Source organism: Corylus avellana, chromosome 4 (assembly GCF_965113065.1).
Source record: "Corylus avellana chromosome 4, dhCorAvel1.hap1.2, whole genome shotgun sequence".
NCBI lineage: Eukaryota > Viridiplantae > Streptophyta > Magnoliopsida > Fagales > Betulaceae > Corylus > Corylus avellana.
In genome coordinates, this window is record NC_142493.1 from 9,081,382 (window position 1) to 9,096,817 (window position 15,436).

The 15,436-nt window shown below is 36.6% G+C and overlaps 1 long non-coding RNA gene across 1 annotated transcript; it reads right to left on the reverse strand.

The window, feature by feature from the left end:
- Window positions 1-453: 453 nt before the first annotated feature.
- LOC148586248 (uncharacterized) lies at window positions 454-2,263 on the reverse strand. Its single transcript, XR_015912022.1, has 3 exons — window positions 2,083-2,263; window positions 1,542-1,588; window positions 454-645 (listed from the first exon to the last, which is right to left on the reverse strand). It is a non-coding gene; the product is annotated as an uncharacterized LOC148586248 (long non-coding RNA).
- Between the last annotated feature and the right edge of the window lie 13,173 nt (window positions 2,264-15,436).

Sequence of the window (15,436 nt, forward strand, 5' to 3'; positions counted from 1 at the left end):
TGCATATTTGGACCCCTTTATTTACATTAGTTAATCCTTTAGCTGTGTCGTTATTTAATATTTTGTGTTAGTTTTGTGTTTTTAGTATTTTGTAGGTCATTGAAGAAAAACTGCAGCTTTAAAGGGAAAAATGCAAAGTTTGGAAGAAGGAATACTTTGAGAAGACCTAGATTGTGTGGTTAAGTCTAACCAAATCCAAGAAAAGGTTAAATCAGATTAAAGTTCAGATTGGATAAGATTTCGGATCGGATTCAAATTCAGAGTCTGCACACGTCTTAGTATTTTGACCATAACTGAAACGCCCCAAGTTCTAGAGGTAGAGCGATTGGGAGCAATTGTAACATATTCATATTTAAACAAAATAAAAATCATTCTCCTAATATAAGATCATAACGTCACCAGAGTACTACAATTTTTCATTTATAGAATCACAAACACATAATGTGCTAGTATTCAATAATCTCATAAGCAATAAAATTACACCGTCTATGCTTAGCCCAAGCCGTCTATAGATTGAAGTCCCAGACACTTCTACTGCTACTGCTCCTGCTAGACCATAAAGCAGCGATAGGATTTTTTTTTTTAACAACTAAGAGGCCCACTGGTACCCATGTCTTCAATATTACGATATATATATAGAGCAATCTGAAAAAAGATGTATAGAGAGAAGGGGTGAGTTCGACAACTCAGTAAGTAGCCACAAAACCAAGATACTATAAAACATGCTACAGATTTCTATGTCGATCAAAATCTCAGTTATGCACAATAACAATTTAGGCAGAATAACATAATTAACAAAATAAGCATGATAGTTGCAAAATGAGTAATTGACAATTAATACAAGAATCGCAAGTAAGTTATGAGATATGCAAACACTTCATTTTGCTTTTCTTTTAAAATTATTGTTTTACCCTTTGACCCGACGCCACAATTCTACCGTGAGCAGCGCACGTTGGCGTGTCCCGAAGGACCTATATGCTCATCCTGTCGTCACAGGGGAGAGCTACCAGGTTGGGAACTTCCCTAGGTGAAGGCCACCTGGCCGGTAGCACACACCTTCTCGTAACCGTCCTTCGGTGTGCTTGCCATGCTACCCTATATGGTACCGATCGTCACTATAATCGTGTCTCTGGTTAAACATTTTTAATCATGAATGCACATATAACATTTCATATGATCTGTAAACTCATCTGTAACTGTATACTGTGTCATGAATGCACATATAACATTTCATATGATCTGTAACTGTATACTGTGCCATGAATGCACATATAACATTTTATATGATCTGTAAACTCATCCGTGCCATGAACTTTGAGAACTCTTTTCATTCATAATTGCAGTCATATATAAATCATGAAATATGGTAACTGTATCAAAATTCTTAAACAATGACATATGAATAAATAAAACTTGTCATTAAAATATGGAAGGAAGTGCAATTGAAAATCATGTAAGTGGATTCTTTATAAAATCCCCAACATTTTTCAAAAGATTTATAATAAAAATTTGTTGTGGTTTTTGGTGTTGTGTCCCCTTACCTGGCATTGCATGCCCTTATTTTGAATCTGCATCCAACACACAATTCCTACAACGAAGGTAAAAATTAACTTAGTCATTAATTCGTTTTCCAGTCTCAATCATGCATCACTTTAGTTGCTAAGGATCTTAACTCTAATCTTTATCCTACCATCGTCTATCCTTAGCCAAAAACATTATAGTGACATCAACCCTACCATGCTTGATTTATATGCCTCACATAGAATTCTAATAATCAACTCCACTAAGGCCTTAATTTAACCAATTGCTTTACACTAAAATACCAAGGTTATAACATTCTTATTACTTTAAAATCATCCGACTACAATTAACAGCTTAAGAAGTCTATCTAGCCATAATATCGCTATCTTCCTAAGTCATTTAATTTAGCAACTTACTCCCAATATCAAAAGCTTAGAAACATTTACAACAATTACTCTAATTATCATAAGACGTACTAGCATCTAAACCCAATAAGCATCAACTTAATATTAAGAATTTAGCTACATACTAAAAATACTATAAAAGATATGAAAATATTACCTTAGAGAATTCTCATATTTTATTTTATTTTATTTTATTTTCCTTCTTCCTCCTCTTTCTTTCTCTTCTTCCTCTTTCTTTCTTCTCTCTTTCCTCTCTTTTCTTTTCTCTTTTTCCTCTCTTTCCTTTCTTTTCTTCCTCTTTCTTTCTTCTCTTCTTCCGGTTCTCTCCCTCATCTCACGCTCACTTGAGCTGTGAGCAATTGAGAGGGTTTGCTCTCCTTAAATACCCACCGTATGTGGGACATGTTCCCTTGAGAGCTTCCCACATGTTTGTCCCACATGCATCCAATGCCTTCTTAACCACAAGACAAGTGTCCACCAAGTGTCCACCAAGAAAGCCATAGAAGCACATGTTACTTTAAGTGTCAACCAAGGAAACGATACAGACATGCTGTATAACACCTGTAGCTATAGGTGTCAACAAAGTAACTAAAGTTGGTCTCCATGCAACTTATCATGTAAGGCATGTGTCATCTTGAGCTTTGATGACTTGTCAAACAAACTCCTCGAGCATTTACATTAAAACTGATCATAAAAAAATCTACAATTAATCCTCAATAAACCTAAACCTTTTGACTAACATATACCAAAAAAATCGTGGCTTACAGACATCATTAACCCATCCAATTAATTTCCTAAATCGCAGGTATTTCAACTATTTTGCAGCTTGACCTATTAAACTTGGAAAAATCATAACTCTTTCAATTTAACTCCAAATGACACAAACTTTGGCTTGAAATTTTCCTCATTCAAAGATGCAACACATATCCAAAAATCATAGTAACCCATAACTTTTTGGTACCTCAAAAGTCCCACGAAATTCGGTGCCTCTGTTTGACTGAAATTCCTGTTTTGACACTAGCATCTTCTAAAAATCATAACTCCTTCTACAAGCATCCAAAAATCATGAAACCACTTTTAAAATCTTCATTTCTCATCATTCTATAAGAACTTAAAACAGTTTTATTTAAGGTCACTCATTGAATTTTCGGAGTCCAAAACAATGTGACTTTTCTTTCAATAACCCACTAAAATTATAACTAGCAATTTTCCATCATCTTTCACATTAAGTCTATTCACCTAACTCTTAATAAAATTGCAAATCCTTCTTATCCTTGATATTAAGATCACCTCTATTCTATGTATAAATTTTGGGGTATTACAATAACTCTCCGCTCAAATATCGGATTGAAGTGATTCAAACTGCATTGGAAAGCTAGCTCAAAATACTACAATTTATTGTGAAATAGGATTTTCGTAATTCTGACAATTTCTATGCCACAATCGCCCCGCAATTAAAGGACACAAATCCGGACGAATCCTATTCCGATTTCAGACTTCTATTTTAACTGGGAGACAGACCTCCGAATTATCTAGGTTTACTTGGGCTTCTAGGACTTTCCTAAGCCTATAAATAAACGTCTTTGCATTCAAGAAAAGAGACACAATCCTAGAGAGCAAAATTCTACAGTTTTTCTCTTTTTAGTTTAGGTTTTCTTTAGTTTAGGTTTTATTTTTATGTGGAGCTAAATTCCCAACTAAGGTTGGGGATGAAGCCTCACCGATGAAAAACAACATCACTTTTATGTAAGTTTTTATTATTCTGATTTTATTGGGTTTTTTATTTCAATTGTTTTACTTTTAATCAATTGTATGGATTGATTCTTGGATATCTCTTGTGATTCAAGGATACTTGTGATGATTTGAGATAATTTCATATGATTGATTGCTTGGTTTTTAACTCATAAAAATTGGATATCCCTTGTGATTTATTCTACGGATACAACTGGTGTTTCAATTAAATTTGGATTCCTTTTGTGATTTGGTCAATGAATTGATACATGGGATGGTTTTGATTAATTCTTTGAAGCATAGTAAAACATATATATGATTTAATTTGTGAGAACTTTAGATTAATATTGATGAACATAATGTATGTTGTTATGATTTGGTGAGTGTGATTCGTGCACTTGCGAGTTAAATAAATTTGCACAACAAGTTTTTGGCGCCGTTGCCGGGGAATTGTTCAATTTTTTAAACCAATTTATTTCTAAATTAGTTTTATTCTTCTACTAGTTATAATTAGGATTTTATTTTTCTGCAATTTGTTTTATTTTATTCGTGTTACTAAAAAAAAAAAAAAAAAAAGATTTTTCTTGTTGTTTTTTGTTTTGTTTGGCTTGTTTTACAGTTCTGCCGCAACACCTTCCGCACATCAGTATGATCGAGCCTACTCACAGCAAAGGCAGCAACTGCAACAGTTCCGTAGATCTTTGCCAAAAATTTATTTTTGGTCCTTTTTGTGAGTTTTTAAATTTTAGTTTTATTTTATTTTTTGTTAGTTAGTTGTTTTATTTTATTTTATATTATTTTATTTTTTTAAAAAAAAAAAAAAAGAAAAAAAAAAAGGGAAGAGGTTAATGCTTTATGTGGGATATTTGCATGCTAAAAAGTGAGGGGGAAGCATGAATTTTCATTTTAATGATTTTAATGCCTCTCCTAGTTATAGGACACCAGCTCCTACCAACTATCCTCAAAATTTTTACCCACATAAACCATGTTCATTTTGTTTCAATCCTTATCATGAGGAAAACAATTGTCCAGATCTGCGAGCTGAGCTCGATGACTTATGGGACAAGTTATACCAAATCAGAGCAGCTAGATCTAACTTTTCATATGAACAAATGAACACCAATTTCTCCAGCCTGGGGTTTGATTCAAATTTCAATTGTTATAACTCGGACTGGAGCAACCAATCTAATTTCTCATGGTCAGCTCAAGCTACAGGAAATTATGCTCACCAATTTGATGAATTGCGCCATTCAGAATATCCGCAGTTCGATCATCAAGCTCAACCTCCTATTTATCAGTCTACCACTCAAGAGCCACAGCCTGCACAACAGTCATCACTGGAAGCCATGATGAAAACATTAATAGAAAAAGTCGACCAGTCCAACTCCCAAGCTATACAAGAGCTCAAGAATTCCAACTCCCAAGCTATATAAGAGCTAAAAGGTTTTACTAATCAAGCTGTACAGGAGCTGAGGAATTCCAACATGGCTAATGGCAAAGACATACAAGAACTTAAGCAGGCCATGTCCAAGATAGAAGGACAGATTGGTCATCTAGTTGCTGACTTCAATAGAATAGAGGAAGAAGAGCTTCAAAGTCAGCTGATGGCTGAAAGGTATTACATGATTGATGAGGATGATTCCAAAAATTCTTATCATGAGCATGCCCAAGTCACCATCACACTAGAGAGTGGGAAAATTGTGGATAACAAAGAGGAGGAAAAGAAAGAGGAGCAAGTTGAACACCCTGAGCAAGTTGAGCACCATGAGAACAGTGAGCCACCAACAGATCCTGATCTACCCAGTGACATGGAAGTGAGTACTGAAGCTCTTGCCTGCATCATTGTCCCTCTTAAGACATATCAAGAGCCCAAAGCTTCATCGCCTGAATGTCTCAAAGAGCCATCTTATGTCAAGATACTCAAAGACTTGTGCACACAAGCACACAAATCTAGGAACCACTTTCCTAAGAAGATCCTTCGAAGTAAGAGATTCTACAAAAGATGGCGAAATCTCCTTCCAGAGGGGTATGAAGTTTTGAAGAAGAAGGGGTGGAAGGGATTGGTTGGACATCCGCATGATCGGGGAAAGCGCTGTAAAGTTTTCTCCTCCAGTTTATTTTATGCACTTCACTCCACAAATTCTTTCTTTCCTTTTTCATTATAGTGCATTTCTTTTTATTTGGTTTTTGTTTCTAACAGCAATTAATCTTTTGATGTTTCATTTCTGTAAAAAAAAAATATTGCTGTTAGTTTTTGTTGACAGGTGTTTTGGTGTTTAAGTTTGGGGGATGCCCTGGCCTTGTTCACACTCAGATTTTCTTACTTCCGGTAATGTATTTCTATACTACACATTGAGGGCAATGTGTAATTCAAGTTTGGGGGTATGGAAAAACACTTTGTCTGTTTATTTTTGTTCTTATTTGTTTATTTGTCTTTGTGTGTTAAAAATTTTGAAAAAATAAAAAAATAAATTATGCTATGTTTTTGTCAAGTTTGAGTTAAACTGTGACTGTGGTTTGCATTTCATTAGTTTGCTTAAAGGGTTGAACAAATTATTATGTCATTAGGAGTCTGAGTCCCTTGACTTATTTTTGGGTAAAAGAGATTTCACTTGTTTTGAGATAAATTTTCATGAGCACATTAGCATGTTTTCTGTGAGGTATGATGTTTGAGCTTAGGCTTGTTCTCTTTCAGATTTGTTGGATGACCTATTGATGAATAACCATTGGCTTGCAAGATATAAAAAATAAATAAATAAAAAAGAGAAGGAAAAAGAAAAGAAAGATCATGTTGAGTTTTTCACTGAGTAACCGGACCTCTTGCCTCATTAAGCATTGAGTGTTCGCGTCAAAAGGTGTGAAGTTCAGTGTTGATTTATGATATGGCTAGTCTAACTTCGTAGCCTTTTTGACTTAAGTTAATAAGCCCTTAGGGATGTTCTACATCTAGTGCCCTGAAGCTACCTGGCTTGGGAGTCATTGGCCTAACACTTGTTATATGAGTCAATTAGAAAGCTTAAGGGAGTTAGACATTGCAGAGCCTGTTTAAAAAAAAAAAAAAAAAAAAAAAAAAAAAAAAAAAAAAGGGGAAAAATGCATATCTTGCCTTGGTTGTTTCATTTGTTAGGGATTCTTTCAAATTTTATGGAACTTATCTTGATTTTAAACTGAAAGCTTCATGATTATGTACTAATTACACTTTACACATTTCAGAACATATGAGGTCTCAATTGTCCATTTATGAGTAATTTGATTTTGGATTTTCTTTTGACTGTTATGATGGTGTTTGTCTTTTTAAGTTTGCTCATGAATAAGAACCATGGTTCATGTGAAACTTCTTTCTTGTTAACAACATAGTGCACAATGTTTGTGGGTATCATTCATGTTAAGCCCTCACGAGACTTCACTCGTCCACTAGGGATGCCTAGGGGTTTAAAAGGCTTGTTGCATATGTTAATGCAATCGTCTCTCACACGAAAGAGGATTTATGTTTCTTGCTTTCATTTTATTTGTCGTTTTGTTTTGCTAAGGGACTAGCAAAATGTAAGTTTGGGGGTGTTTGATAAGTGCTAAATATTGCATATTTGGACCCCTTTATTTACATTAGTTAATCCTTTAGCTGTGTCGTTATTTAATATTTTGTGTTAGTTTTGTGTTTTTAGTATTTTGTAGGTCATTGAAGAAAAACTGCAGCTTTAAAGGGAAAAATGCAAAGTTTGGAAGAAGGAATACTTTGAGAAGACCTAGATTGTGTGGTTAAGTCTAACCAAATCCAAGAAAAAGTTAAATCAGATTAAAGTTCAGATTGGATAAGATTTCGGATCGGATTCAAATTCAGAGTCTGCACACGTCTTAGTATTTTGACCATAACTCTCTGCTCAAATATCGGATTGAAGTGATTCAAACGGCATTGGAAAGCTAGCTCAAAATACTACAATTTATTGTGAAATAGGATTTTCGTAATTCTGACAGTTTCTATGCCACAATTGCCCCGCAATTAAAGGACACAAATCCGGACAAATCCTATTCCGATTTCAGACTTCTATTTTAACTGGGAGACAGACCTCCGAATTATCTAGGTTTACTTGGGCTTCTAGGACTTCCCTAAGCCTATATATAAACGTCTTTGCATTCAAGAAAAGAGACACAATCCTAGAGAGCAAAATTCTACAGTTTTTCTCTTTTTAGTTTAGGTTTTCTTTAGTTTAGGTTTTATTTTTATGTGGAGCTAAATTCCCAACTAAGGTTGGGGATGAAGCCTCACCGATGAAGAACAACATCACTTTTATGTAAGTTTTTATAATTCTGATTTTATTGGGTTTTTTATTTCAATTGTTTTACTTTTAATCAATTGTATGGATTGATTCTTGGATATCTCTTGTGATTCAAGAATACTTGTGATGATTTGAGATAATTTCATATGATTGATTGCTTGGCTTTTAACTCATAAAAATTGGATATCCCTTGTGATTTGTTCTACGGATACATCTGGTGTTTCAATTGAATTTGGATTCCTTTTGTGATTTGGTCAATGAATGGATACATGGGATGGTTTTGATTAATTCTTTGAAGCATAGTAAAACATATATATGATTTAATTTGTGAGAACTTTAGATTAATATTGATGAACATAATGTATGTTGTTATGATTTGGTGAGTGTGAATTCCCAAACCTTAGTACCTTTATCCTTAGATTTACTTATTTTATTTAGTTTATGTTTATCCTTTAATTTTAAAAAATCAAAAATCAAAACCCTTTTGGAACTAGATTAGGATTTAATTAGTTTAGATATAAATTGCTCTTTCAAAAATACAATTATCTGTGGGATCGACCTCGCACTTGCAATCCATTAAACTACAATTGATTCGTGCACTTGCGAGTTAAATAAATTTGCACAACACTTACTATCTACAACAATTAAAACCAAAAAGCCCAAAAGTTATTTTTATTCTCTAGGCTGTAGGAATTAAATCATGAGCCCAATTGCTCTAGTTAATTTCCTAGGTATAATTTCTCCAACTTGGCCCTTTAGATTAATAAATCTCTTTGGCCTATGTTTTATAAAATAAAACATCCCAAGTAAATACACATAAATATAACTGAGGCCCAATATGTATACTAGTCAATTGTTATCCCAAGAGTAACTTTTATCCGTTGAGCGACGGCCCTTCCACTCGGCACCGTCGGATCACTAAGGCCGACTTTCATCCCTGCTCGACTCGACGGGTGGGTCTTGCAGTCAAGCTCCCTTCTACCTTTGCACTCGAGGGCCAATATCCGTCTGGCCCGAGGAAACCTTTGCACGCCTCCGTTACCTTTTGGGAGGCCTACGCCCCATAGAAACTGTCTACCTGAGACTGTCCCTTGGCCCGTAGGTCCTGACACAAGGTTAGAATTCTAGCTCTTCCAAAGTGGTATGTCAACTCAAAGAGGGACCCAACAGAAAAAAATATCATTAGCTTAATAAGTCCGCGACTATGTCTACATTGATCATATCACACAACTCTATCTAATTACAATTAATACCACTACATAATTGTGACTGTACTCTAATGAATATTTTTCATTTAATCAATTAATCCTCGTGACGTACTTATTATGTATGTTACCCCTCCATGGAATCATTCCGTAGTCCAATTAAAGTCTATGTACTATCACTTTGTTCACTACATCTTTCCTTGAGTCACCGATTTAACTTCATAATTATCCTTATGTACCTTGTGCGAAATATTCTCACCTTGTACATGAATAAGTTTCAGTCATACCTACTGAAACACTCAGGCCTGAGCTTCAGGATAATCTTTCCCATCAAATCTAAAATGAGGGGAATGTTCCTTGTCGCTTTGTCTTAAACAAAGGATTTGGATTCCTTCTTGAAATTAGTGTTCCCACAATGCGACATGCGATCACCCAACGTACTAAGATTAGATCGACCGCTAATATGTCTCACTCTTTTAATACATCAAAATAATCTACACTTCACATTTGAGTTCACAGAACTTCTTAGAATTTAGAGCAAATACTATAAGCCATCATGCACATACACCATCGTTAAGATAGTATTAGTAAACAAATGATGACTCACGTGGTCCTGTTCGATGTATGGCCTAAACCTGCCAATACCCCAACATATCAACCCGAAGCCGACCTGCTTCTCCTAACTAAGGCAAGTCGTTATGGTTCGATATGTTATAGTCTTGATGGAGTTCCAAATTCCATTTACAACTATGAACAATTAGTTTATAAGTTGCAAGGGCCTTTGAGTATGATCTTCTGTGATACACACACCATCACTCAAATACAATGCATCTTAGGGATCTTGTATACATATAATCGGACAATACACAATCTCACATATATATATATCATGCAAGAATATAACCATATATGTCTATTCTTCTTTATCATAATATTTAAAACACTATCCAATCAATTGGAGTTTTGGATACCATTTCCATCAAGGGTCCCTGGACAAAATTCTCAAATTCATATCAGAAGAATGCCTTTAAAGAGACCTATTCCCACTTACCATTTATGTGGCAAAGTAGGTCATATCCAACCTCACTACAACTGTCTCTCTCATATATCTCATGATAAGGAAAATTCCCAAGAGTATGATTTTGAGACACACAATAACACCCTTAACCAAATCATTTCCTTAATGTAGGACATTACCTTTGGTTTGAACAAACTTGAAGGTAATCAGGATCCTATCTAGAGTGTGTTGGGTTTACATGGCTAGTTCTCTTTGTGGATTGATTTATTTTGTGTCCTAGCTCATCTATTGTGTGTTGCAGTAACTTTATTTTGTTGTTTTGCTCCCTTTCCCTATTTTTGTTTTGTTTTAACTAGTGAAATCATTCCTTGATGTTTAGTAGTTCCGAACATCAAGGAATAATTTTTGTGGTGTTCTCAATGATTGGAATACTCAATATGGGTATTCCTATATTGGGTTATGCAACTGTTCCTATAATACCCCGACAAAACACCCATTTTAGGTTAAGGATTTCTTACTTAACCAGTTAATTTTCCCTTGAAACAAAGCCTTAAACCAAGAGCCCCAAACCTTCTTCAAATAACCCAAACCCCTTGAGGACTTTTTGAAGCAAAAACCCAAAAAACAACCTCACTGGCTGAACACTTTCCCTAGGACCACACGAGCACTCACTCTGGGCCAGGTTCGAGCTGTAGCGACCCAAATAATTAATTAGGCTTATGACAGTTTGGTTAGAGGGTTAATTGGACTTTGGGCCACTAGAAACACCTGAAAGGGCATTTTTTGGATTTTAGAGCTACAGTTGTAACAACTCCAATGGGCAAGTCAATTAACTAGTAATTGATCCCATGGTTTGTCTCCTAGCCCTATCCCTCATGGGACAAGACTCAGAGATTTCAAGATCTCATAGACAAGAGACCTCAGTGAAAGGCTTTCTAAACTATAGGAATAAAGAACATTACATACACAACCACACATTCATACACTAGAGTAAATAAAAGACCTCATAATATAAAGATAATCATCAAATGTACTGGTCGTCAGACCATCATCAAATATGGTTACAACCCATACTATAATTGTCTTAACAAAAGATCAATAAATCAAATCCTAAGTTGAAGCAAGGCTAAAGAGATAACAATCTCGATCATGTCTGCTCAGGTGGTTCCTCCATCAATCCATATAAAATGTAACCAACCTAGATCCATGTCCTTAAAAATTACTCGAATCAAATCCTGCGCTATCACCCACGTCTACTCCGAAGTCATCTTCGTCTAAGCTAGCTAAACTGCACAATTATTCGCAATGGAGAGGGAAAAACATAAAATAAAGGGGTAAGTCAAAAGACTTAGTAAATGTTAACGCATATAATGCCCATGCTAGTTTTTGTAATGAACTCTAATTTTTATAAAGTATGTAACAATTCCAACATGACAAATTGCCATAGGTGTGACATAGATATATGATATATGCATATGATATAAAGTAACAGTCATAGTTCAATAGTATGGTCTACCCGAGATTTTATCCCTTCTTAGCAAGGGTGGCGCTATCTCGAGGGACTTGTAATACAATGCTAGTGCCCTGACCATTGTACGCTACCGTACACAACACTAGCCGCACGACCGAGTGTGACGCTTCAAAAATTAATTAACTGATAATTAACTTCACGATTCATCTCGTAGCCTTATTCCACTCTGAACAAGACTCAAGGACCTCTACTCCTCAAAAAAGGAGGATACTGAATAACGGAAACAAAAAGATTCTATAAACATAATCGTTACAACTAGAGCATGTACCAAAGATCATCAAAGTAGCTAAAATCACACTATACAAGTCATCATCTTTACAAGGGATTCATACTATACCTTAATATGCAAACATGCATAAAAGCTCTAAGTCTACAACATAACGCAACGTACTAAACACCATGAGCACCCGCCTAAGCTTGCAATAAGTTCTCAAGCATCTCTCGGGTCAAATCCTCCATAATAACCGAAAGCTTCGTGGTATCCACCTCTGCTAAACTATCTATAACCGCATAGTTGTACATATGGAGAAAAAAGGAAAATAATACAAGGGTAAGTCCGACAACTTAGTGAGTATAAATGCACATGTTGTACCCATCATTAAATAGTGAACTCAGATGTTAAAGCACATGCAACATTATGAGATAACAGTTATCATGGATGTGATATGAATATAATATATGCTTATAATCATGAGTAACAGTAATAGTTCAACCGTATGATCTACCCAAGATATTACTCATTCTCAGTAGGGTTGGCACTGTCTCAAGGGACCTGTAATACAACACTGGTGCCCCGGATATTATACGCTACCGTACATAACATTAGTGGCACGACCGAGTCTGACCTCGGGTGGCCCCGCACGACTAATGATGTACGTCCTATAATAACCATCCATAGCGAATGGTTGTGCCTTGGTCACGAAACCATGGGTTCCAAAGCCCACACATACATACATTTGACCATAAAGTTAACCTATATAGTAAGCCCATGGCCGTTATCCCACACGTACCAGTGTACCATGTGATGCAATTAATCTTATCAGTCTTTTACATGCATAGTTTTACAAGCCTCATCATTATCTTATTAATCAACATATGTTTTCGCAAAAGTGACTTCACAGTAGTTCTAAAATGTATTTCATGAGAGTTGCAAAGTATGCATGTTTGATATATATATATATATATAATAGACGTGCAATGTGGGAAAAGTAACAAGCATCCATATGAGTTTGTACTCACCCGGGTCGTAAGGCTCCTTCGTAAAATTCCCTTGAGGCTCTATAACCTCGAATACTTAGAAAAGACCTACCATTAGTTCTAAATCCAACAAAAACAAACCTAGAACATGAAAACAGAGGCTATTGGGTGACTGGCAAAAGTGGCATTCCCTGCAACACTTCTAACCGTACGTCCAGGCTCATAGCCGTACATCGGCCCAGAAGGTTCAGGTAGAACCTCATGTGGTTCATTCGTCCTCCTATCCTCCCAATCGATTTCTAAGGCTACCAAAAGGCTTTCTAAGACTACCTAACTCAAAATAATGTCTCCATGCAATACAAAACATGCTAAATCAAGATAAACTACTAAATCGCCAAGATTAAAGTGTAACCTAGCTAGAAACTCAAAACCAATAACTAAGCTAGCAATTAAACAGCATAACAGCTAAAAAAACGAGCTAGGTTTAAGGATATTACCTCCTTGAAGCAAAACTTCAAGAACCTCCTCTCTTCTCCACAAAACACACTAAATCACACAACACACACTCTGACAGAGTTCAAGGAGCCTGAAGGCGTAAATGAGCATGTGAGAGTAACGGGGGTAGGGGGTATTTATAGTAAAGGGCGCTACCAACTTCTCTAAAAAGTAGCGGACGTCCAGTACTATTGGGGCATACGTCCGGTACTATTTACATAGCGGTCCAAAGGCTATATCATTCATCCAGGTATTACCCAAGGGATATTCCAAAAGTAGCGTATGTCCGTGTGGTCCTTAGCGTACGTCCATGTACTATTGGCAAAGTATGTCGTACTATTGTTAGTGTACATCCGATGGTCCCCATATGTACGTCCTCTACTATAGACAAGAGCGTACGTCCGGCAACCCTAGCGTACATCCGGTCCAAAAGTCCAAATCCCAAAATGCCCTTCTAGCTGTCCCTAGTGACACAAAATACAAATTAACATTCTAACTAAGCTACCTAAGCTTAATTAATTATTTGGGTCACTACACCGAGTCTGACCTTGGGTGGCCCACACCGCAAATGATGTCCGTCCTATAGTGCTTCAAACTGTACGTCCGCTCGATGCCGTACATCCGCTCCGAAGGATTTCAAACTGTACGTCCGGGCTCGATGCCATACGTCCACTCCGAATGATTTCAGGTAGAACCTTATTTTGTCCATTCGTCCTCCTATCCTCACAAATTGATTTCTAAGGCTACCAAAAGGCTTTCTAAGACTACCTATCTTAGAATAATGCCTCCATGTAAAACAAAACACCCTAAATCAAGATAAACTACTAAACCGCCAAGATTAAAGCATAACCTAGCTAGAAACTCAAAACCAATAACTGAGCTAGCAATTAAACAGCATAACAGCTAAGAAATGAGCTAGGCTTAAGGATATTACCTCCATGAAGCGAAACTTCAAGAACCTCCTCTCTTCTCCACAAAACACACAAAATCTCACAAAACACACTCCCAAAGAGTTATGGGAGCCTGGAGGCGTAGATGAGTGTGTGAGAGTAAGGGGGTAGGGGATATTTGTAGCAGAGGGCGCTACCAACTTCTCTGAAAAGTGACGTCCTGGTACTATTAGGATGTACTTCCGGGTACTATTTGCACAGCGGTTCAAAGGGTGTAGCGTACGTCCAGGTATTATCCAAGGGGTATTGTAAAAGTAGCGTACGTTCATATGGTCCCCAGCGTATGTCTATGTACTACTTACAAGCATACGTACGGTGGTCCCCCGTGTACATCCTCCACTATAGACAAGAGCGTATGCCCGGTCTGAAAGTCCAAATTCCCAAAATGCCCCTCTAGTAGTCCTTAGTGACCCTAAACCCAAATTAACCCTCTAACTAAGCCACCTAAGCTTAGTTAATTTATTTGGGTCACTACATTCTCCCCTCCTTAAAAAAAATTTTGTCCTTGAAATTTCTAGATAAAATACCAAAAGAACAGTATTCAAAGAGGAGTAGAATGTTACCTTTCATTCATAGTATCGTCGGTATCGTGCTCAATAGGTTCCTGGGCTATCTCTTCCCATCCATTAATTGGCACTACATCATCCTCGAACAACTATGGAAAATCACCTCGCAAGTCATCTAACGGATCATGCTCAACATTACCAATGCTATACCAGTCATCATCAATCTCTACTCCAAAATCCATCCGCTCACAAAATGAGTAGCACCACATGCAATCTGAGTCGATTGGTATAGGTGCCATGATCACAATCACTCAAACAAATGTGGATAATGACTCCGCATGTCTTGCTCCACCTCCCATGATGCTTCCTTGACACCATGGTTATGCCACAATACCTTAACGATAGGAATCATTTTGGTACGTAACACTTGCTCCTTCTTGTCCACAATCTTCACCGGCTCCTCGACATAGGTCAATCCTTCCTGGATTCTTCACGGCTCGTATTCCACAATTACATCGGGTTAGCAATGTACTTCCTCAGCATCGAGACTTAAAAAATATCATGCGTCCCGACCAAATTTTGGGGTAAGGCGACTATGTACCCG